The sequence below is a fragment of the Orcinus orca genome, chromosome 10, assembly GCF_937001465.1.
Source record: "Orcinus orca chromosome 10, mOrcOrc1.1, whole genome shotgun sequence".
In the NCBI taxonomy this organism is placed as follows: domain Eukaryota; kingdom Metazoa; phylum Chordata; class Mammalia; order Artiodactyla; family Delphinidae; genus Orcinus; species Orcinus orca.
Genome location: NC_064568.1, coordinates 95,074,356 through 95,099,438, shown reverse-complemented (window position 1 = coordinate 95,099,438; position 25,083 = coordinate 95,074,356). Strand labels below are relative to the sequence as shown.

Below are 25,083 nucleotides of genomic sequence, written 5' to 3'. Positions count from 1 at the left end.
AGTGTGGGTGGAGGGAGGCCGCTGGGCCTGGGCTTTATTAAACTGTAGCTCTTCCCCACTGGCACCTCGTTATGGCCAGGGCTATTGTGAGGCTGAGGGGAGAGATCTCAGAAGGAAGGATGAGTCCAAGTACAGGAAGAGTAGCTTCTGCTCATCACCACACAGAAAAGCTAAGGGGTAACAGTCGCATAAAGTGCACACGTCACAGAGAGACTCGGGGACCAAGCCGGGGTCACTGGGGATCTGGGCCACGCTCGGCTGTAGCCAGCACTTGAGCCCCATGTCTGGAAACAGGGCTCCCTTGTGGGTTTTGAGAAATGATGAAGCCCTGGCTTTAAGGGGCCTCCTTCCCACAGGGGTTTCCAGTACTTCTCTGTCAGGAGCTGTGGATCCTTCCAGCAAGGATGCCATCAGCAACCCAGGCAGGCCCCTAGTTCCTGAGATGTTCTCCTGCAGGAGGAAAATCTTCACTTTGCTGGTGGCAGAGGGGAATTCCACTTCATACTTTCTTAAGGTGTGAATGAGCCTAGGTCTGTGGAAGTGCTTTGTAAACCGTAAACGGTCCAGCAGAGGAGGGAACACAGAGGCATTATGGTTTCTCAAATAAGGTGTGTGGATTTCCCAGCCCTGTTTGCGTCTGAACATGTATGAACTCTTCTGACCTGCTCTCAGTGTGGGCTCACTCATTGCTACAAAATGCTCCCTCTGCTTTGGTTTTAAATTGCTTTTTCAAACCCAAGCTCCCAAAGAGGGACATGATTTAAGCAGTTGCAGAAGGTGGCAGCTTGGGGAGGTGGGAGGGACGGGTTGTGGTGGGGTTGGTGGCTTGGGCATTACTCTGGTCTCACTGGGAAAGGGCGCCGAGCCCCTCAGGGTTTGCCCCAGGGGTACCTGCCCTCGGAGCAGGGCCCTGCACTGCAGGCTGTGCCCTGAGCCTCTTCTGGCTTGGGTCCCTAGTGGAGACAAGTGGCTGTGAGAGACCTGGGGAAGAGTCTCTCCTCTATCGAGACTGGACAGTGCCGTGACTGTCCCCCCAGGACTGGAACAGCCCTGGACCCCAGGGCCTTATCTCAGTTCCCTTGAGATTGGTGGTGAGTAAGGTGTATGTTAGGAGACCCAGGCAGATGGAGCCCTTAAAACCACAGACGAAATCATGATGAAGGTGAGAAGAGAAAGGAAAAGGGATGGCCAAGATCAGAAGCGGGGAGGAGTGGGCGCTTCACATTGAGCCTGAGGACAGATGTGCAGGGTTTGCTTTGATGTGGAGTTGCATCCCCTCTTTGTCAGAATGTGATGCTGTAAGACAGGGCACCTCTATGGTAAACACCATTCTTGTAAACCCAACAGGACACCTATTGCCACAATATCTTCTTCTCTCCTTGTCTCATTGATTATTTATGGAGCTCCTAGTCTGTGCCAGATACAGTACCAAGCAGTTAATAAATATTATCACATACAACCTTCATAAAACCTTGTGAAATAGACATTTTAATCCAATTTTATAGTTGAGAAAAACTAAGTTCAGAAAAGGTCATTGTCTTGGGCAGGTAGGTGGAAGAAGGCCAGGATTGGAACTCCTTTTCCTGAGTCCCTGATCTTTCTGCTTCTGTATATTGTCCCTCCTTGTTTGTTCTCTTTCGTTGCTAATTGGCAAAAGGTCATGATGATCATCATTATCTTTTTTTTTTTTTTTTTTTTTCGGCCGTGTGGCTTGTGGGATCTTAGTTCCCTGACCAGGGACTGAACCCGGGCCCCAGCAGTGAAAGCACCGAGTCCTAACCAGTGGACCACCAGGGAATTCCCCATCATTGTCTTTCTTAAACTAATAAGATTTGAAAGTGCACACTCAAACTTTGTTCGTTCAGTAAGGGCTTATTGAATTCCTACTGTGAGTGAGGCACCATACTGGCATGGAGACACGTGAGCCAGGAGCCCAGAGGGAAAGCCCATCTCCCAGTAGTGTCTTCTCCTGATATATTGCATCATCACCACTCCTGTTAGGGTTATAGGGTATAATCTGAACAAGTGTAGGCCAGGAAGACTTAGAGCTGAAATTCCTCTTCTGAACCATCAGAATCATGTGGATTTCTTAGGAAGATACCTGTGATTTCTGTAGTAGCCAGAAACCTGGGTCGTGGCACTAGCATCGCAATGTAAGTAAGCTGTATGACTCCCTGGGCCTCAGTTTCCCCATCTGCCCAACCAGGGGGTCAGGCCACGTGATCACTATGTCCTTGTCAGCTCTAATATTTCACCAATTTAACGGAGTTTTCCACTTCAATCCACTGTCTAGGTGAATGAATCCTGAGGCCCATTTTGAAAATGTGAGCTGTTGGCATGTTTTTCTCATCCCTAAGCCTTAGGTTCTCCTGGTGACATATGGCTTAATCAGTTGTTTTTGTTTCTGCACCCGAGTCATTTGTCATTTGCAGATGCTTTATCTTTGTCATGGTTAGTAATGTTCACTTCTGTAAGAGTGAAATCTAGAGGTATACTTAATTATGAGCTATACATTTCCTTTGAAAAGCAACCAACAAATCAAGAAACTGCAAATTGAATCCTTCTTTCAATGTAGCAGAACTGCTTGCATTATTAAGAGAGAATAGAGAGTAGATGCAACATATTTTTGTTTGCTAAATATGCATTTTTGTGTAACCAGATTATTTTCACGTGAGATGAAAGAACAGTATTTGAAAATCTACTCAAGTTGGTACAGTTTATTTAAGATAGAGGCCAGGCACAAAAATTTTTTTTTCCTAGAAACTTCAAGAAAGTCATTTTTCTCTTCCTGGTGATTTGTTGATTGTCAATGGCTATACTCATTCTGTGCCAACGGTACATATGATACAGTATCTAATCCTTAAACAATCCTTCAAGAACAGCTATTGCTGTGTCCATTTTGTGGATGGGGACAGTGGAGTTCAGGGAAGGTATGTCATCGATGCAGGTTCATTTGGATGGAAAGTGGCCGATGTGGGGTTCAAGTTCATTTCAGTGTAAACCCAAATGGTTACACTTTCTCTGCGTGGGAGGGAGCGTATCCGTATGCATACGCTGCCTGGAAGGGAGAAAAATGGACGAATGTCCAGGTAGTTTAAAACATGCCCAGAAATAAGCAAGGAGAAAGTGGCTTCTGTAAGGCTTTCTCCACAAAATCAGGAGGAAGAGTGGGCTAATCTCAGCGCAGTATGCCTTTATGTGAGTTAGTAAAACGTACCCTTTCCTGGAGGGTGCACCCTCACACGCCAGTGGCTTGTGTGCAGGAGGGCTGACCTCCGACCCCTCGTGTAGGGAACCCTGGCCTAAGGAACACTCTGCACATCACTACCCTATGGATGGAGAAGGGGAGGTATCAGTAAGACGGGGCGGGGGGAACCAAGAGGGTCTTGGAATGGCGTGAAACCAGAAAAGGATGGCAGTATTTATTTTATGATCTTCAAATATTTATTCTTCTCACTCGTTCTTTCTTTTGCAAATAGTTTAGTGCGCAGAGGGAAACTCTTCTTATGGTTGAAGAGGTTTAGCTTGATTTCCAGATGCCAAGTCAGTTAGAGTGTGACCACACTTCCCAGAGCTGGTCTGGCTGAAAGCCAGGGAAGAAGTAATTCAGGGTTCTTATCGTTACTACATTGTCCCAAAGAAAGTTCAAGGAGTCTTATCTCAGAGGTATTCGCTTTTAATAACTAGGCTGCCCGTCTGATAACGTGTTCCTCGGACTGTCTGCTGTCTCTCCATTTCTCCATCTCCTCCGCTTTCTTTAGCTCTTCTAGGTCTCTGCACAATCCATCTGTGATGTTCGGGCTTTGATTAATCATAGTAATAATACTGTAATAATAATCCAAAGATAGAGATGAAGGAGATGAAGGAGGAGGGAGAGGAGGGAGGGAACTCAGTCACATGGACTAAACCTAGGTCTGTTGCAAATGGGGAGGATGAAGGAAGAAGGGGATGGGACTAAAGAGGAGAAAGAGTTATTTTCACAAATAGGAGGCCATTTTGAACCTCAAGGGACAGACCAGAAAACTCAAACCGTGAAGTGTTTCCTCTGGAAATTATCTTGATGGTTAAATAATAGTACCTAACATTCGTAAAGATGTTGCATTTCTCACATGCCATCGCATTTACTAGTAAGAGCAACACGTACTAGTCAGATCTGTCAGATATGTGGTAACAGATGCCCATTTTACAGGTGAGCAGACTGAGGTTAGAGAGGTTGAGTAAACTGGACTTGGCTAGGGACAACTCCGTCTTACCACTCGTAGAGTTTTAGCAACTTGGGGGCAGGGCCCAGCCTAGGATTTAACTCTGATAGGTGTTTCATAAGTGTTTGCTTTAGGAATAGGTGAATTAAGTTATACATTGGAAAAATAAGTGAATCTTGTTGCAAACATAAGGGAAAAGTGTGTGTGTGCGTGTGCGTGCGCGCACGCTCACACTATGACAAGGTAGTGGGGAGGGGAGTAGGAGGTGAGAGTTGTGGAATCTGGGGAAATGGGCCCATCTGTCTGCTGCTTGGAGCACCTCTTATAGATCAGAGAGAGAAAATCATTGGTGACTTTTGGCATCAAAATGGGATGTGTGGAAAACTTCTCAAAGCCATTCAGGCTGAGATGGCGGCATAGCCCTGTCCACTGTAAGAAAAATTCCCCCCCAGATTTGGAGGGAGCACGTCAATTTACTCCTTCTCTCCCCTTCCTCTCTGTGAAGGCTCTTGCCTCCTTCTGTGGGTCCAGATCGCCAGACAAATAAATTCGGGGTAGGGTGGGCAGTGGTCAGTGGAGCTGGGACGTGAAAGTCCTCTTTCTCCATCTTCCAGCTTTCCTTACCATTAAGTTGTGGGTTGAGACTGGTTTAAAAAAATTCACATACCAATTAAAATAAGATACTTTAAAAAACAAATTCCAGCATATGGAGTATTGGCTCTCTCTCTCTTTCTCTCTCATTCTCTCTCTCTCTTTCTCTCCCCACTTCCTTTCTCCCCTTCTCTCCCCTCCCTATACCCCACCTCATGTATCCCTTTTATTCCAATTTATCTGTGTTCCCAATGAGCCGTTTCCACCGAAGCTGGAGCCCTTCCTCGTGAAGGTACACCTCAGGTGCTGTAGGGCACGCCCAGTGTGTGGATTAATCAGCCCACAGCACCATCTGTCATGATTTAGGCTTAATTGGAAGATGGACCTCACAAAAGGAGGCTTCACATGGAAGGAGGGGGTGGGAGAAGCAGCAAAGGCAGGGCCTTTCCCTTCAGGAAGGAAGCCAGCAGGCCCTCAGGTGCGAGCCCGGTTCCAGATCAAAGGGGAAAAGAGGCCTGCACCTGGGTGTATGGGGCACCACGCCTGGCCATGTTGGTGGCAGGGAGAGGGTGAGCCATCCGCAGGAGGGCTCTGAGAGGGACAGATTACATGGGAGTACAGTCAGCATCACCGTGTGAATTTCAGCTGACTTCCAGATTACTCTCCAGGACACTCTTCAATAGCTCGGGGGGGAAAAGGAACAGAGAACTAGGTCCTGCCTGCCCGCCTCGTTATACCCATGGCCCCTCCCGTCACCTTTAGAAAAAACAAGCAAACTAGGTTGGCCAGCAAATTCAGTTAAATTAGGCACATTTCATTTTTGCAAAGTTGAAAATTCAAAAAATTGGCTTTGGATCCACAGACCCTGCAAACCAAGGGCAAAGGTCATCTGGTTACAGAAGCCTGATTTTCCCATCCTTGGTGTTTCTCCTCTAAATTGGATGCTAGAGAGATGCTGTGACACTTCTAAGCCACTCTGTTACCTTTCTTCCAGTAGAAAGTTTATCCACCTACCAAAGTACTCAACTTGCTCTCCAGGGGTGGATGGGAATTGTGAGTGCATGTTGGATTTATCACACACACACATTACTTATTTGTGTGAGAGCCACGTCATACCCTCCAGCACGTGTGCACCTTAGTGACTGGGTCATGTGCATATTTCTGGGGACCTGGTCACATGGTAGGCACTCAGTGACCAGTATATAAAAAGCTAAACAGTTGCAGGGCAATTACAGGGCTTCTGACACAATACAAGATATACATGCTAAATCTCTCCCTCTGTTTTGAGTGGCTTCGAACATCTTTTTACTACTACTACTCAGAGCTCTTTCTTAATATAAGTACAGAATGACAACAACCCGCCTCATGATTTGCTATACAGTAAAATTTCCTTAATTGGGCCCAGCATTTTGGAATTTAGTTAAGACACGATCTTATTGGGTAAGAAGTTTGAATGAAGGGTTGTAATTTCGAAATCTGTAAGTTTATGAGATCTACACTTATTAAACAGTGTTTGTATAAATGTAATCCTAGATTCATTTAGCTAATTTTCCTTATTAGTACCCCATTCATTTCTGAAAGCAAAAAAGAAAAAAAAGAAAGAAATACTGTAACATAATTATCAGTATTTCTTTAAACAAATCCTAGAGTAAGATATTTTTTTAAAGATTAATTCAAATGAGCCTCACAATCTCCCATTTCTCAAAACAGTAAGATTTTACTCTGTTTAATTCCAATTCCTTAGCAGCCGTCTTTATCCAGGGGAGACATAAGTTAGCGGAAGCCTTGGGAAGGAGACGTAGTGGTTCAAAGTAACAGAGCTGAAGTTCCGCGTTTCTAGATGCTGCTTTTGGTAGATGCCATTTCTTCTTTCAGACCTACTGTGGCCGGGAGTCACTTCACCTTTTCTCCTGACCACAGCTGCCCCTTGATTATCACATGTGTTCCCTTCCTGGTCCGGTTATTACTTTTCCTACAGCAAGCAAAAAACTGTGGGATTGTCCCCTTCCTTTCCCCACAGCTCAGGAGTCTGGCGCATTCTGATGAGGCTTTGTCTAAGGAGGTGGGTAGAAGGAGGTGTCGTAAAGGAAAACTTCTCCCTCCTCTGGGGAGGGAGAATCTCGCCTCCTGCTCACCTCTTCTGGGAAGCCTTCCTGGAACCCTCACTAGGTCTGGCTGAGTGAGTTGTCTTTGCGCTCTTAGTGCACTTAGGGGCAACATGCAAAGAATGGGAGTTTTAGAGCCGCATACCCCAAGTTTGGGTCCCAGGGCTAATATTTATAGCAATGTAACCTTAGGCAAGCCTCTGAGCCTCTTTCAGTCTATTTCCTTAAACAAAGGGGAAAATAAAACTTATTGGAGGGTAATGGGAGGATTAGAGATAATATGCTTTAACATAAGTAGGACCAGAATAGTAAATACTCAAGAAATGGTAGCTCTTTTTATGATGCCAGCACTTCCCACACTGGTCTGTGATCACGTTTACCTGTCTGGCATCTCCTCAGGACTGTGAGGGTTTTTAGAGGATGCTTCTCTATCCCTGGACCTCGGAACAGAATCGGGCACAGAGGGGACATTATGTGAATGTTTTTTTGGAAGAGTGCATCAGTGAGTCCGTGAGAATGCCTGGATTCGTCTTTAAGCAGGCTGACTTGGTTCATGCGTCATGCAGAAAATTTATTTCTTGAGACATATTTGAGATTAGAGACTATTCTAAACAATGAGGAAAAAAGGAGAAGAACAAAGAAATTGGATTCAATATTTTGGTCCTTAAAGTGTAGCATACCCATGAATCACGATAGGACTCGCTATATACCCGTGAATCACGATAGGACTCGCTACATGAATACAAGAGGTAACTGGCTACCTCACAGGCCAGGTCACGCACATTCTGTGCATTCAGACGATGGGTGCGAAATGAAAACTGAAACACAGAAGGCTTTTTCTCTCCCTCAGCCCCCAGCGTTTCTCATTTATTGGCAAGACAATCACTATTTTCCTTCTAGGTACCGTTCATGGGAAGCATTGGGATCTTAGAGAAACTTGCAGAATGAACAGTTGTTGGCATCTCCTTGGGAAGAACAGAAAAAACCCAAAGCTTTGATAGATTTTAAACTGCAACCCTCCTGGGATGCTCTAAATGGCTCATAAATACAGCTGATGGAATATTGCCTATGTGTATTTTCTACTTACACTCACCTTTGAGTTCTTTTCTGGCCCCTTGAGAATCAATACATACAATAACAGAATTGCTGATGTATTAATCTTTTCTGCTGATCTAAGCATTCTTTTTTCCTACCAAAATGGGAATAGGGCTGGGGGAGGAAGTGAAATTAGACCACTCTGAAAAAAATGGGAAAATTTAATTTCCAGACTTCAGGAAATACACTAAGTATTTCTCTTTTTTCTAACCTCACTAAGGCATCTTGATGCAGTGCCCTGGCTGGCCCAGAGCCATGGATTTCAGATTATCACCAGCATCCTCTATCTTGGTTTTGTGACCTTCTTAAGACAAAGCTTTAGCTCCAGGTAAAGCCTGGGCCAGAAGTTCCATTAGAACAATAAGCCTCGTTCTCTAGAGCCATGGCCCCTGCCCGAAGGTTTGCATTACATCCTGCAGCCTAGCATGGCAGAGGGACAGTTTTTAGGTTTTGAGAACTTTCGCCTGTGAGTATACTTTATTGGGGAAACTGAACGGTGAACATCCACAGGTGGGGAAGGAAGGAAGAAGATCTCCACTGGAGATGAGTCCGAGAAGGAGAGCCCCATTACCTAAATTCTCAGCGTGAAATTAGCAATGCCATATTGTGCTAAGAGGCGTCAGGGGAAGAAGCAAAGGAAGAGATGGTGAACAGGTTCTGTTGTACCTTTGATTCTCTCCTCCAGCTTCTCTTAGAGATGAAGAGATTGATAGCAAATGGAGGGGAAAAAAATCAACTCCTTTATTTTTGTTTTGTTTTGGTTTCTCTTCCGCTCCTGCTTAGAAAACTAGTAAGATTCTGATCCTAAAGATACACAGATGAATGGTATTTGCCTTCCTACACCTCAGGGTGAGGCATGAAGTCAAAGGGCAGGGGACAGGGAGCATGGTTTCGGGGTAAGAGGGCGCTGGGCTTAAGGGGCAGGACCTTTGCTTCTTGGGTAAATTGCTTCACCTCTAGGACTCAGGATCCTCCTCTTGAAAATGGCAACAGTCCCATCAGCTTCTGCCGTGTAGGGACACCTGCAGCATTAACAAGAGAAAAGCAGCCATGTTTAATATAAGTTTTACACCATGTGGGGTCCTTCATAAGGAAATGAAGCCTGGAAGAAACAGTTGAACCTGGGTGCTTTTATCCTAAGTTTGATGAAGAGTGGACAGTCGTGATAGGACAGAGAGTACAAGGTAAGTCTAACAGACTGGGGGCAACTTAGCAAAGCCTAGGTGTCCCTCTCCGTGTCCCTCCGTCTTAGGAGACAAGGGTGCCCCTCTCCTCCGGGTATAGGGAGGGCACTCCTCACACGAGGGTTTTATGACCTGCTTCAGGGGACAGTCAGAAGGTCCCTCCCGCACGTGCCATCCCCCAAATCCTTCAGTTTCAAGTATTCAGTATGCCAAGGTGCCGTATCTGAGGGTAGCGTGTCCTGAACCCCGCCACCAATTTGTTGTGAGGTGTAAACAAGATAATGAAAAGCAGTGGACTCTCTTTTGTTTTGTGACGACCCTGGGGGAATCTCCTTCATTGTGTGAGTCCTGATGGGGAGGCAGGATTCTGGCCCCATGGGCAAACTGAGCCTTTCAGTATTCTGGGGACAGTGGCAAAGTCACTCCTGGCGGCTGCATCATGGGTCCAGAGTTTGACAACGGCAAGGTCCTAGCCAGAGGGATCCTGTGGCAAGATCCACACTGTGTCCCCGCTGCTCAGCCTTCCTTGATTTCTGCCCATTTCCAGAGTTTTCGGAGCTCAGTTCTCTAGCCTTCTATTCCGTGAACTTCTGACACTGTTTCCGTACTTTCCTTTTCTGCTCACGGTTAATAAGCTGGTATCTTTTGTTTGAATCGAGGAACACTGACCATTGCAAATGTGAAGTATGTGATACAGCCAGAGCACACAATGGGGTGTTCACCAAAGCAGACACTCAGTACCTGGTACCTATTGCTATTATTAGCCTAATGGCATATGAGTACCCTCGGCATTCCAGGAATTCATATTTGATGATTCAACTATGCAGATGTCCATGGTGTGTTATATTTTGCTGGGATACCAATTTAAATTACCTTTGGAATACACATTAGATTATTTCTTAATTGTTTGATATTTTTACAGGGAACATATAACATCTGTAATCCTCAAAAATAATAAATATATTTCCATTAGAAAACACATGACTTTGATTTGAATTATATAGACCCGTAAGCAACAAAGCTTTGGTGATTTACTGACCTCAAATTAATGACTAGCAGGCCTAGGTTATAAGAGGGAGAAATGTGTTCTGTAATTATATTCTAGAATGGTACCCCATGGGTGATCAGGATCTTCTGGTAGGATGGACCAACTCTAAAGAAACTTCAGTGGTTAAAGAAAGACAGGCTAAGAAAATAAAGTTTAATATTCTGAATTAAGGCCTGGGTTATAATCTATATTCAACGAATAATCTACTAATACAGACACTCGGTCCATTATCAAGCTTGAGCATGTATGGACCAGTACCAGAGCATCTTGTCAGTCAGCCAGGTCCTTGCTCCTCAAAGGATGGTCCCCAGGACAGTAGCATCAGCATCGCCAGGGAGTTTATTAGAAATGCAGACTCTCAGGTCCCATCCATACCTACTGCATCAGAATCTGTATTTTACAAGATTCCCCGGTGACTCATAAGCATATTAAAGTTTGAGAAGTATTGATAAGTAACTTAGTCATTAACAGCTGGGAGAAAGGTCAGGGCTAGTTTCCCCAAACTAGATGGCGATAAAATTTACAACCCATTTTCAGGCATCGGTGATTTACTCTGGGTTGCTAACCTAAGTGAGTACTGTACTCTTTAAGGAGGTAACTCAGGAAATTTCTGTCTTACCTCCTATAAAATTATCATCTTTCCATATTTTTTTCCCTTCAGATTGACAGCTTGAGGGGCGTAGAAACCTCTTTTCTGCTTTATCTGCCTCTGGCTTGAAGCGAGAATGTAAAGGGCAACAGAGAAAATAACCTTAAATTGTCTACATCACTGAAAAGTAGTGATTTCATCTTTTGGGGTGGGACTGGGTCAGCTCGAATCTTCCTTATGCCATTTGTTCAGGACAAGAGGTTTCTGCACAAGAAATAGCTGAGTATAATGGGGAGAATGGATTAGATCCTGAGGAAGCTGTTATCATGGAGTGTCAGTGAATAAAATTAACATGTATTTTTAATAAGTCTGTAATTACTAATTCTACAATAGACCATATGGTCTGTTCGCTTTCGTGGACTCAAACACTTAAGCCCTCAAATGCCGTTTAGTTTTAAACACACACACACATCCACACACCTCTCCCCCTCAAAGAAAGCAAAAGAATTGCATTTCGAGCTCCGTGACATTTCCTTAAGGAATAAAAATTCAAATTACTATCGAAGCCATGACTTTTACACTTGTGTCTAGAAAGCAGAGCGACGCGTTTTTGCTGTGCCTTGTACCTTGGGCTTCTCTCTTTGTGACTTGTTGACTCAATAGTGTGGGCTGAAGGCATCCTACCTGTGCTAAGTTTTCAGCTCTAGGTGCTGATTGTGAATTTTTGAGTCAGACCTGGCATTGTTATTTAAATGGCTCACTGGCTGTTTTTCATATTAGAATTCCATTAAATTGAGAAACAAAGAACCCTCTGCTGCTTCCTAGGAGAAAATACCTTCATTTTCCCACTTCTAGACTGTAAGTATTTTTTAGTCAGGTCTTTTTATAATAGTCTCATGAACATATTTTCTGAGACATGCACGCACTTTATGACTTCATTTGGGTTTTTTAAAACTTCCGATTAAGCAATGCCCCTAAAAATGTTTTCTCTACTCCGAGAGGCTGCAGGAGGTCTCATGTGGCTCTCATTGCCTTAGAAGGGTTCCACAAAAAATTGCTATCTTGCAACATATTCTTAAGAATGGGGTAATAAATGCCAGCATTAGGGGGACAAATCAGTCCATTTAAGAAGACGGTGTATTTTGAAAATTCATTAACTGAATTTTTAAAAGTCAATCTGATCACTGTGGATAATTTCACCTTTTAAATAAGCAAGAGATGTAGCGTTGATGAACGGGATTTGGATCACCCAGGCTCACAGCTTGTTCACGTCGGGCCTTGAGTTGGAAATTTAGAATTCTCTGCAATTTGGAAAGACCCATTCCAGAGAAGACCTGGTAGACAAGGCCTCCATTTACCTTTCTTAAGTTTCTAACCCAGTGTTTTCAGCAATCATGAAAGGGCGACCAGATTTAGGACTTAGGCTGTCCTGTTATAATCGTTTCCTTTTCATGGGATTGCACACAGTCACAGGGTAGGAAGAGGTGCTAAAGATACCTGTGCCATGCCCGGTATGGGGAGCCCCTGGGGACCCCGATTCTTGGGTTTCGCCTCTTTGTCCCCAGCACGTGGGCAAGTCCAGGACTCAATGTATCTCTTATCTATGGAGCAGCTAGAGAGTCAAAGCTGCAACCTTACATTAGTGCCTCCCTCTTAGGACCACCTCTCTCTAACTGGAGCTTCTAACTAGACGTCTGATTCTTCCTTCATATTTGAGAGAGGAGCTTCAAGAAACCACTAGAGAGCTGGACACATATCCTCTGCAACTAGGAACTCATGGAGGATTTATACCAGATTCATCCCTGGGAAGAGCTTCAGTGACCTGTGGTCACCAGAAGGAGGGCTGAGTCATGGCACTCCCCGCAATGGCAGGCAAAGCTACCTAAATCCTAGGGACCTGAGATGCAGCCCAGTTTGGTACTGTTGGTCTGGGGCTGTTGTAGATGGCATCCTGCAAGCATTTAAGAGCCGAGAAGAGAGAACACATAAGAGCGCCCACAAGAAAAAGTCAACTTGAAACGTCTGTACGGTCCAGAGATCACGATGCCATCGTACGACAGTGTCATTCAATTAAGAACTTTACTATCTCTGTTTCCTTTCCTTTCTACCCCAAAGGGTAGAAATTGTAGCCAGTGGATGGTGGGAAGGTTGACCAGAAAAGGTGAGAGCCATACCCTCTCCCCAAAGAAAGGCAGTACAGTTGCTGGAGAAGGAGGTGTAGTATCTCAGTGGGGTTCAGGATGCCCTAACCCCAAATATGGCACCTTGCCATAGTGACTATTTCCAGCCGGAGCAGTTTGAGAAACCAGCAGTAGTGGGAAGGTCACTCTGACCTTTCCCCACCCTTCTCCCATGAAATAGGTCCTAAAGCTCTCAGGTGAGAGGAACCCTGCCCATACCTGGAGGAGAGGCGCATCCTTATCTCCAAAAACAAAGGGACTCCGAGAAAAGTCTGAACACCCAGGCCTGGCCAGTGTCCCCCAGTTCACTACCCTTACCTCACATTCTTTAACCTTATTCCTCCACGACGGTCTACTCTTCATCAAAACCAGAACGATACTCAGGGCTGTTTCTTCAGGGCTTCATTCCTCATGAAGGCTCCGTGTCATGTAAAACTTACAGTAAATAAATGTGCTCACATTTCTGCTGTTAACCTGTCAGTTTCACGTTCAGACTCAGACAGGGACTCTAAGAGGACCCTGCAATCTTCTCCTCTCCTGCAATCTTACCGTGAATACTGAAGTTGCTCGGTGTACTGGGCTGCACACCATTTGTTACTAAATTAACGGAGACATGGCTGAGATTTCAAAGGAACGCGTGATTTTTTCCATTGCTTGAGAGTAAACGGAAAAGCCACGGGGCGTGGAGTGTCCTCACTTCTATTCCCAGACAAGGCAAAGTTTCCCTGCTGGGTGGTTTAAAAGAATAAAGGTGTCAAAAATACTACACCCCTCGAGAACTGGGTGATTGGTAAAGTGGTTGCATGCTCTGTTTCCACTAAACAGAAACCCTTGGGCTGAGAGCAGATATTCATGGAATCCTTTAACAAGTAGTTGTTGGCACATGGCACTTGGATAGCACCGGATAGTAAAGATCGACACACCCTACTCTTTGCCCTCAAGGAGCTGATGATCTACTGGGGAATGAGGACAATTGAAAATGAAGATGACTTTTCCGTGTGCTAAGTGCTGCTACAGGGTACCCAGAAGCACGTGACCTCTCTCAGAGGATGACAGACAGCCTTCCACTGGAAGTTAAGTGGAATTTGAGACTCGAGGTACCAGTAGGTATTAACTGGCAACAAAGAAGAAGAAAAGAAAGAAGGTACAGGGAAGATAATCGCGTTCTGGGCAGAAACAACAGCAGAGGGTGAGGCCCACAGGTAGATGAGCAGGGGCAAGAAAATTGGGAGCTGTTTATTTGCTTGGAGTGTGGAATTCAAGGGGAGGAATAGCAAGAAATGAGGATTGCGAGACAGGCAGCATCACATCAGGAAGAGCGGCATAAGCCATACTCAGCTGGGATTTTCATCTTGGGTCCATGTCAATTTTTAGCAAGGGAAGGATCAGACTTGCACTTCTGAGTAATTTCTCCAAAGCAGAATAATAAGAAGAAAATATTAGGTCCTTTAATCACGTTGTTTAAAATTGCGCCCTTTAAATTTTTCTCGTTCTGTATGCTGTTTACACATGCGCTTAATATGGTAGCAATAGTACGTGCCTGTCATTTATAAATCTATGCACATTTGAGGATGCAGGGACAATTGCTTTAGAAAGGTCTCCCCTGCTGCAGTAGATGACGGTGTGGAACGTGGGTTGGAGGGCAGCAAGGGTGGAGGCAAGGAGACTAGTTAGGAAGCTGTCGTGCTGATTGAAGTAGGAACGACAGTGGCATTAAGGATGCAAGGAAGTGGCTAAGTATGAAGCCGGCTCTAATGTCACTTCAGGCTTGCACGTGTGACGGTTCCATCAGAAGCCTCCGCACCCACAAGCGAGCTGACAGATGAGGGGTATAAAGAGCACAGGAGGTCAGAAGGTCCAGGTGTCAAGTCCTGGTTTCCTCACTTAATATGTGATTTGGGCAAATCATTTACTTTCTCAGCCTTTGTTTCCCCAACCGTAAACATCGGGCTATTGAAACATGGCCTCACTACTTCCTGGAGCGATTGCGTTGACTCACAGGAATAACAGATAAGAGGTGATTCTGAAATCAGTGAAGCCCTGGACACACACTAGATGCTATTCCGTATCTATCATTATTCCATCACAGAAAGATTCCACAGGTACTGCATTTCCGCGTGCGCGTTGTCAGGCTCCACCTCTAATTCTAACAAGGGAAACACATCACCCTGCCACTTAGTAAAAGCCAGCATCGTGTGACAAAAATAGAAATAAGTAGGTCCGGAGACCAAGTTATGCCCTTTCCTCCCTGGGAAGGGCTGAGACTCAGTTTCCTTATCTGTGAATGGGGAAGAATGGCATCTCTCCTGCCTACCTCTCCGTTTAACTCAGAGGGAGTTGTGAACACACACTGAGCTGAGGCCAGGAACTCTCTTCGGCTCTGCCTTTCCCACAACTTCCCTGGGTGACCTCTAACAAGTTACCTTCCTCATCTGCAAAATGGGCAGACGATTTGTTTGACCTTTCAGTTATGAAATATCATTATTCTATTAAAGATGAATGATGAGGTGAGATGAAATACAGAGCACGTTCATGACAATGTGTATTAATTTTTCTGTTTTGCCTGGTTCGGTGGGGAGGAAAGGATGAATACGTTGAAAGGGGAATAAAAAGTTTACCACTAGAATTATCTGCACATTAACCAAGGCATGGAAAATGGAAGAAGCTGTGAAGATCTTCTCAATATGCAGAGCCACCAGGCAATCAGTGACAATAAAACTGTGAATTCAGCAATTCCATGCTGGGTTTTAATTTTCTGGCACTGGTGTGCCCATTATTTAAGCATGCATTTGGGTTGGTGCCAGCCTGCCCCGCTTCCCCACGGCGAGGGAGGGGTGCTGAGAAGCTTCCCCCATCACACACCAGTGGGCTCGGGACTCCCACAAACCCGCTACTCTTGAAAGGTCAGGAAAGGGAGGTGGCACAGCAGACTTTATAAATGACAAAGGGAAGCTGGGGGGGAATTGGTGAAAAATGAAGAGTGTGGAAAAGGAGGGAAGAACTAGAAGAAACGGGAATAGAATTAAGGGGAGGAAGGAGACAAGACCGTGATGGTCAATGCTGTTTCACGGACAACAAGAAAGGGAGAAATTAGGTGTCAGAATAAGGTATGAGAAGAGGATGGAAGATGGGGATGTACAAGGACTGTATGGTCCAGATCCCTTTCTCCTCCCTGGTCAAGGATGCAGTCAGGTGACACCTCCAGCTGCAGCAACTTTGCACCTGCCCTTGTCAGCGCTGAGTCTCTTCCTGGGCACCTTCCAGCCAGCAGTGAGGGTCTAGGGCTTTTGCCTAACGTGAACCCTGCCCCAGAGCTCCCCGCTGGGCTAGCTGAGGCTTTCTCAGAGCTGCCTTTACATGGAGACTCTTGCTACTCAATCTCCCTTCCTTCTCCCCGATGGTGGTTTGTTTTATACGTCAACCTGGCCGGTCGACATATAAATAGTCCCCAGTTATATAATTACACTAATCTAGGTGGTCATGTGAAGGTACCTGGTACATGTGGCTAACGATCTCTAATGAGATGATTTTAAGTAAAGGAGATGAACTTCCACAACGTGGTTTGGGTCTCGTCCAATCAGTTGAGTGCCTTCAGAGAAAAAACTGAGGTTTCCTGGAAAAGAAGGAATTCTGCCTCAAGGCTGCAGCATCAACTCCTCCTAGAGTTCCCAGCTTGCCGGCCTGTCCTACAGATTTCAGACTTGTCAACCCCCCCAAATCACATGAACCAATGCCTTAAAAATAAATCTCTTTATATATATATAATATATATATATATATAAAGGAGATATATATATAATATATAGCTCTCCTATTTGTTCTGTTTCTCTGGAGAACCCTGACTCTCTTCTTTTACAAGCATCAGACCTGTAGTCTGAAGGCTCTCCCTACTCGCTCCTGCCCCCCCTTACCTTCCATGTTGTTACCCCAATAAATCTCTTGCACTCTAACTCCGTCGGGCCCTCCACTTGCTGAAGAAGCCAAATGCAGCCTGGACTCTCCAGACTATGTCCTCAATTCTATTTTAGAAAATCTGGGCATAATTAGCCACAGGATCTTATAACACTTGAGTGGGAGGAAAAGAAATAGAAGAAATATGGTGTAAAAAGAGAAATGAAAGGAAGGTCAAAGGCTAAGAGAAACTGGGGTCGCAGCTAGGAGATGCATCAGGGAAATTGCCTTTCCCCCCAAAATGCAGCAATGTCAGATCTGGATGTTGATTTTAAAGCCCAGGGGCTTTTTGCAAACAGTGGATTGGGAAGACACCAGGCAGGAAAGGAGAGGAACAAACACACACTGGTGTTTGTCTCTTGTTTGCTTTTGCTTATTGGAGAATCCATTGAAAATGTATATTTCCCCTTTGCCAATTGCATCTCTTAAATTACCTTACTTAAGAACACACACAAAAACAGTATTCATCGCATCTGCTTCAATTTTCTCCTCAACTTTTACGGATTCCTCTGCGTGGCTTCTTAACAAAATGAGACTGAATCGTAGAACCGTCTGCTATTGCACAGATCATTTTTTCCCTTAGCTGCTTTACTTGTGGTTTATATAGAGAGTAACCTGGATGGGTTGATTCCAGGGACCATCTGTGATACAGTGATGAGGTGAAGACAATATGACCGGAGCAGTCCGCTGTACGAGGCTGGGAAGGAAAGGGCAAGTGCTAATTAAAGCCGCTGGACCTGTATCCTGGCACAGCATTACCTGACAGCCTCTGAAGCTGGATTTTCATTTCTGAACTTGTGCTGACTTCCCTTAAATCTGAAGAGCTCCCGTTCGTTCATTCTTCCATCCATTTCTTCGACAGTAGTTAACTCAGGGCCCAGCAGGTGCTGGGCACGGTGCTGGATGCTGGGGAAGGAAACCAGCGCCATTGCCGGCTCACAAGCCTTCCGGTTCTATTGGTTGGCGAATGCTTACGAGGCCGACTGTGTTTCTGGGTTGCTTCTTTCACAAAGGTGTGGCTAAAGCCAACTTTAAAAGCTTCCGTGTCCTTCCGCCAAGGGTTGTTGTGTGGCAGCCATGCAGAGGAGGCATATCGAGGATGTCACTTGGTCCACATGCTCAGGGAAGAAACCACAGGCCTTACTGGCACCACCGTCTTTTTTGTCGAAAGCCAGTTGGCATTAGCCACTGGTCTCTCCTCAAATGGACGGAGCACTTGGTGGAGCAGGGTGTACTGCTCTTCTACCAGCCAATGCAACTCCTGCCATAGCTCAGTCACCAAGATGCTGTCCCAAGGGCATCCGAATTTCTTACGCAAATGACCTCTGCATTACCCTGGTATATTAGAGAAACAGAACCAGCAGGGTGTGGGACTGGCAAGTGCAAAGTCTACAGGGCAGCCTGGCAGACTGGAAATTCTGTCAAGAGTAGAAGGTGCAGTCTTGATTCCAAAGGCGGTCTGGAGGCAGAATCCTGTCCTTTCCGGGGGACCTGAGTTTTTTCTCTTAAGGCCTTCAACTGATTGGATGAGTCCCATTTAGGAAAAGGATACTCTGCTTTATTCAAAGTCTACTGATTTAAATGTTAATCATATCTTTAAAACACCTCTACAGCTGCACATAGACTGGCATTTCACCAAACAACTGGGCTCCACAGACTAGCCATGTTGACACATAAAATTAGCCATCACTCCAGTGAACTCCAGTTGTAATATTTACCAGCCCCCTTCTTGGATAGAGTGGGGGTAGGTTTCAGTTTTTATTTTGTTGATTGTTTCTTTTGCTTTTTAATTTGATGAAGTCCCACTTGTTGATTTTTGCTTTTGTTGCTTGTGCTTTTGGTGTCATATCCAAAGAATCATTACCAAGACCAATATCAAGGAGCTCTCTCTTTATGTTTTCTTCTAGGATTTTTATGGTTTCAGGTCTTACATGTAAGTCCTTAATCCATTTTGAGTTAATTTTGTGAATGGTGTAATTTAGGGATTCAAATTCATTTTTTTGTTTGTGAATATTCAGTTTTCCCAGCAGCATTTATTGAAGAGACTATTCTTTCCCCTTAGTCTTCTTGGCTCCCTTGTCAAATATTACTTGGCCATATGTGCACTCTCAATTCTGTTGCATTGGTCTACGTACCTGTTTTTATGCCTGGACTACACTGTTTTTGTTTTGTTTTGCGGTACGCAGGCCTCTCACTGTTGTGGCCTCTCCCGTTGCGGAGCACAGGCTCCGGACGCGCAGGCTCAGCGGCCATGGCTCACGGGCCCAGCCGCTCCACAGCATGTGGGACCCTCCCGGTCTGGGACATGAACCCGTGTCCCCTGCATTGGCAGGCAGACTCTCAACCACTGCGCCACCAGGGAAGCCCTACTACACTGTTCTGATTTCTATAGCTTTGTAACATAGTTTGAAATCAGGAAGGGTGATGCCTCCAGCTTTGTTCTTTCTCAAGATTGCTTTGGCTATTCAGGGTCTTTTGTGGTTCCATATGAATTTTAGGATTGCTTGTTCTATTTTTGTGAAAAGTACCATTGGAATTTTGACAGGGATTGCACTGAATCTATAAATGGCTTTGGGAAGTATGGACTCTTTAACAATATTAACTCTTCTGATCTGTGAACATGAGATATCTTTCCATCTTTTTATGTCTTTTTCAATTTCTTCTGTCAATGTCTTAGTTTTCAGTGTATAGGTCTTTTACTTCCTTGGTTAAATTTATTCCTAAGTATTTTATTGTTTTCAATGCTATTGTAAATGAGATTGTTTTATTTTTTCTTCAAATAGTTTATTGTTAGTATATAAAAAGCAACTGATTTTGTATGCTGATTTTGTATCTAGCAACTTTACTGAAGGAAAATATTAGTTCTAACAGGTTTTTTTGGTGGAGTCTTTAGAAGTTTCTATGTATAAGATTATGTCATCTGCAAACAGAGATAACTGTGCTTCTTCCTTTCTGACCTGAATATCTTTTCTTTCTTTCTCTTGCCTCATTGCTTGGCTAGGACTTGCAGTGCCATGTTGAATAGTAGTGGTACCTTTCAACTACTATTGAGAGTGGGTACCTTTTTCTTGTCTCTGACCTTAGAGGGAAAGCTTTCAACATTTGACCATTGAGTATGATGTTAGCTGGGGCCTGTCATATATGGCCTTTATTATGTTGAGGTATGTTCCTTCAATCCTCAATTTATGGAGAGCTTTTATCATGAAAATATGTTGAATTTTGTCAAATTCTTTTTCTGCATCTATTGAGATGATCATATGATTTTTATCTTTCATTCTATTAATGTGGTGGGTCACATATATTGATTTGTATATGTTGAATCATCCTTGCATCCCAGGGATAAGTTCCATTTGCTCATAGTGTATGATCCTTTTAATATGCTGTTGAAGTTGGTTTGCTAGTATTTTGTTGAGAATTTTTGCATGTATATTCATCAGAGATATTGACCTGTAATTTTCTTTTTTTGTAGTATTCTTATCTGGCTTTGGTATCAGAGTAATGCTGACCTTGTAAATGAGTTTGGGAGTGTCCCTTTCTCTCTAATTTTTTGCAAGAGTGAAAAGTATTGGTATTAATTCTTCTTTAAATATTTGGTAGAATTCACTGGTGAAGGTAACTGGTCCTGGGCTTTTCTTTTCTTTACTGGAAAATTTTTTGATTCTTGAATAGAAGATTGAATCAGTAGATTTTCTATTTCTTCATGATTCAATCTTGGTAGGGTGTATGTTTCTAGGAATTTATCTATTTCCTTAAGATTGTCCAATTTGTTGGCATAAAACTATTCTTAGTAGTTTCTTATAATTCTTTCTATTTCTGTGGTGTCAGTTGTAATGTTTCCTCTTCGATTTATAATTTTATTTACTTGAGTCCTCACTCTTTTTTCTTAAAAGTCTAGCTAAAGATTTGTCAATTTTATCTTTTCAAAAAATAAACTCTTAGATTTCTTGATCTTTTCTATTGTTTTCTATTCCTTATTTCATTTATTTCTTCTCTGATCTTTATTATGCCCTTCCTTCTGATAAGTTTGGGCTTAGTTAGTTCTTCTCTTTCTAGTTTCTTGAGGTCTGAAGTTAGGTTGTTTGTTTGAGATCTCTCCTTTTTCTTAATGTAAGTGTTAATCACTATAAACTTCCTTCTTAGAACCGCTTTTGCTCTATTCCATACATTTTGGCATGTTGTGTTTTCACTTTTATTTGTTTCAAGGTTTTTTAAAATTTCTTCTTTGACTCACTGGTTGCTCAGGAGTATTGCTGCTAACCTTTTATGTGCAAATTTCCAATGTTTTCGTACAACGATAGAGCCATAGTGTAGATAATATTTTGTTAACTTGATATTTGCACTTGGTCACATACTGTGTGAATTATTCCAAGATAATATGTATATATTTCTCTATAACAGCATTAATTATTATAACATATTGTATTGCATGAATATACCATTGTTTATCCAACCAATCCTTTATTGATGGACATTAAAAGAGTTTCCTAATGTGCCCCTATTTATAAACAAGTATACACTGATTGTTTTCAGTCATACATCTTTGTCCATTTGTCCAAACATTTCCCTCTGATAAATTCCTAGGGAGGGATTACTAGGTCAATAGGTGCGCACTGTTTTAAAGGCCTTTGGTGCCTATTGGGAAACTGCTTTTCAGGAAAATACACCAATTAATACAAGGGCTATTATTTTAATAGCATATGTTTATCAGCTTATATTGGTTCCATATGTTACTGAATACCTCTGAATCCTCTATTTCCAAAATTAAATTTGGAAGAAAAATGTTTTTAATCCTGGGATAATAAGAATAATTTTTAAAAAAAACAAAAACAGCTTAATCCTACCACTTTGGCTTTGCAGAAGATTCTCTTTATGGACTTTTTAAAAAAATTAAGTATATTTCTTTTCATTGATGCACCAGTCTACTATAAAATGGAGACTGCGTTACCTAGGTGTATAGAGATTTAAGAAGCAGATAATTTCTTAAAGAATATACGTATGTTGATGGCGTTCAGAGCACACGACCCCAAAATATGGCAACTTGCCATACTGAGCATTTTAAGCTGAAGGGCATAGAAACGGCAAATGCTGGAAGGATTCTCTGACCTCCCCCTTCTTCCCTGATGCAGGTCATAAGACCCTCCCATGGCAGGTGGCCTGTCTATACCTGGAGGAAAAGAGCATCCCTATCTCCAAAGATGGAGGGACCCCCAGGGGAATCCAAATGAAAAGGCCTTGCTGAGTTTCCTACGGTTTACTATGTGTATCTCATACTCTTTTCTCCTATTACGCTTTCCCACAACTATCCACTCTTCATCAAACCTGGTATAAAACCCTCTGGTTTAATCATTTTTTTCAGGTCTTCATCTCTTTCTGAAGGCTCCTGTGTCATCTAAAACGTCTATGGAGTACATCTGTATGTTTTTCTCTTCCTAATCCTTCTTTTGTTAGTCTAATTTACAAATCCCCAGCTGGAGAATCTAGGAGGGAAGGAGAAAAAGTTTTTCTTCCTCCCTTACATGTACATGAACAAAGTTGATGACGTTGCTTAATGTTTGAGGACTGGAAGGCTGGGTGAAGTAAAGTACAGAGATAGAGTAACCAGACACCCCAGTTCTGGACTCCACACATTCAATACTTTTTTAGTAGAGATAGATTCTCCACAGTCATCAATATTACAGCACTGCGTCAATTCAGATTGTAGAAACTCCACAGCCAGACTTAAAGCAAGTCCAGGACAGCAGGCTAGCACTCACCTGAGTTGATGTGCAGTTCTCACAGCTACACACTGTCAACACTGAACTTCCCAGCCTCTTCTGGCTGCCGTAAACACACACCAAACACACACCCACGTGGCTAACTGCAAGAATCACCTTGACTTTGTCTCCAAAGTCACAAAAGTGATTTTGTTAATGACTCAGCACTTTTGATCAATTACAGTTAGAGGCTCGATACATGTGTGTTGCATTGAATTGCTCAGTGTTAATTGTCTCGTCCTTAGGTGTTCACTTCGTAAGCATAAATGGGATTGACAAACTGACATTTTTATTCATGGGTCCCTGACAAGATGGAAACCAAAGGAGGCAGAATGAGAAGTGTGGTTAGGGGCCAACTTTGTTCATGTCCATCAGGGGGTCAGAGGGGTGGAGGGAATAAAAGAGATCGATGCATCTTAGCATAAGGTTAGTGTAGCCTCTGAACGGCGGTCCTGTGATCTAAGAGCAGCCCTGTCTGCCTTCCACTGATAGCAACCACACGCATTTCCTGGGAGTCGAGAACACTCACGGCACACGCACACACAAATTTCAAGGCAGGATTAAGCTGGAGGTGAAGTCACTTCTGCCCCCGTGATGCGTCACTTCTAAGCTGTCATCGCACACCTTTTAAAATCCTAACGCCAACGTGCCAATTAAAAGCCTAGTTTGCAGTGGGACGATAGAAGGCAATGTGGGTTTCACTCTCTTCCAGCTGAACAAAAGCAATGGCTTTGCTCCTCGAGCTCCAGGGACAATGAGCTTGTTTTGAATGGTCCCTGCACCACACACTTCCCAGCTACAGTCACCGGCTAGGTAGGTAACAAAAGGGGAGCAAATGGTAATGAATTAGAATTTGCAGAGTTGAGCAGCTACGGGGCGAGGGAGGGCTCCAAAGAACAGCAGAGTGACCTGTTCCATTTGTACTTGTTAACCAAAATTGTCAGTGACTCTTGGAACAGTTACCTCCTCCCTGACACCAAAACCCTACACAGCACAATAACTCTAGAGCCTCCCCCCACCACGTTATTAATCACGTTCACGGTGACTTCCTTCACAGGTTACAGCATTAGCTGACTCCCAGACACTCCAAAGCGAACAAATTAAAGCAGCTCGCGCTGCTCCATGTCTATTCATGCAGCCGGTTCATCTTCCCGAAATGCTTCTCCACTTCCAATTGGCATTCCAGCCATGTTGCATATATTTTTTAAAAGCCATCTTACAGGTCAATAATGTTAAACTCTTACCCATGACAATAATTTCCTCTTGTCCAATGTGTACAGACACAGGGAAGGTGCGCACACGGAGCGTGCGTGTGAGCACAGGCACGGAGCCCTTTGCTCTCTCTCTGCATTGTGCGGCCTCTCTTCCTATTGTGTTTCAGCCTTTTACTGGCAGTCTCTTTCTCCCGCAAAGAGAGATTACAAATACAATCCTAGAATTGCAAATAGAACAGTGGATGCTTTTTGTTCAGCTTCCTGTCCAAGTTGTTACCACCTTTGTCATGATAATGACCACCAGAATTCCATAGCCTGGATATTCTCTCCACTCCTCCTGGGCACTGAGGGCCTAAATCTGGATGAGTTTGTGGTCTCCTTGCTTGCTGACCCTGGATAAAGATGGCTGGAAGAGTTGACCGGCTTTAAGCTAACCAAGGGTTCTAAGTGGAAGGAAGCAGTTCACTGACGCTTTTGAAGGGTTCACATCACGGCCTGTATCAACTCATGGAAGCCTTATCTGGAAAACTGAAGAGTAAAATACGCACCTGCCCAGTGTTTCCGTTGGGTCTTGAAAAAGGTGGATGGATCTTCCACCCTAGATGACTTTTCCCCCATCGTGACAGAGCAATTTTCATCATTCATTCAGGGGATGTGTGTTGAGTCCCTGAGTGTGTTGAGTGCCTGCGCTGGCGTAGATGTGCTGGTGGGGACAGACGTGGCAGGCCAGAAGAACAAAGGCACACGTCAATCCGTATTTATGCCTGCACACAGCGCAAAGAAACAAAAAACTGAGTTCACCTCTACATGTCCCTGTTATGTGACTCTCAGATCAAACTTCACCATTGAGAGCCCATGTATAACAGCCTGTATGCTAATTAGCAAGCCACCAATTCACCAGTGGACACCCACTTCTGACCTTGGCCGTGCTCTTTCAAAAACTGTCCAATATTGATCAAGATAAGATAACAGCAGTGCATTTGTAGTAGCTGGACTTCCCAGTGAGAACTCTGACTGCTCACCCCTAACAAGTAAATTTCTGTTAGAGCACCTCCTACACTTGGGTTGTGAATTAAGCTAACACATACATGATATCCCATTATCTATGCTAAAGCACTTTATAGCAAATTACAGACATCGGAACAGTTTACAAGATGATCCGATCTATACT

At 43.8% G+C, this 25,083-nt stretch overlaps 2 long non-coding RNA genes across 14 annotated transcripts in view; one reads left to right on the top strand and one right to left on the bottom strand.

Annotated features, from left to right (window-relative positions):
* LOC117202695 (uncharacterized) overlaps positions 1-25,083 on the top strand; it is a 197,410-nt gene that overhangs the window by 118,260 nt on the left and 54,067 nt on the right. The window lies entirely within an intron of this gene.
* The window catches only part of LOC105748168 (uncharacterized), a 629,731-nt gene continuing 613,358 nt past the window's right edge, over positions 8,711-25,083 (bottom strand). For 5 of the 8 annotated variants that reach the window (XR_007479896.1, XR_007479891.1, XR_007479894.1 and 2 more), the window contains one exon: positions 18,775-24,676. This is a non-coding gene — a long non-coding RNA (uncharacterized LOC105748168). Of the gene's footprint in view, positions 9,016-16,486; positions 16,608-18,774; positions 24,677-25,083 lie in introns of those variants that run through there. The other 3 variants (XR_007479895.1, XR_007479893.1, XR_007479897.1) reach the window with 3 other exon arrangements.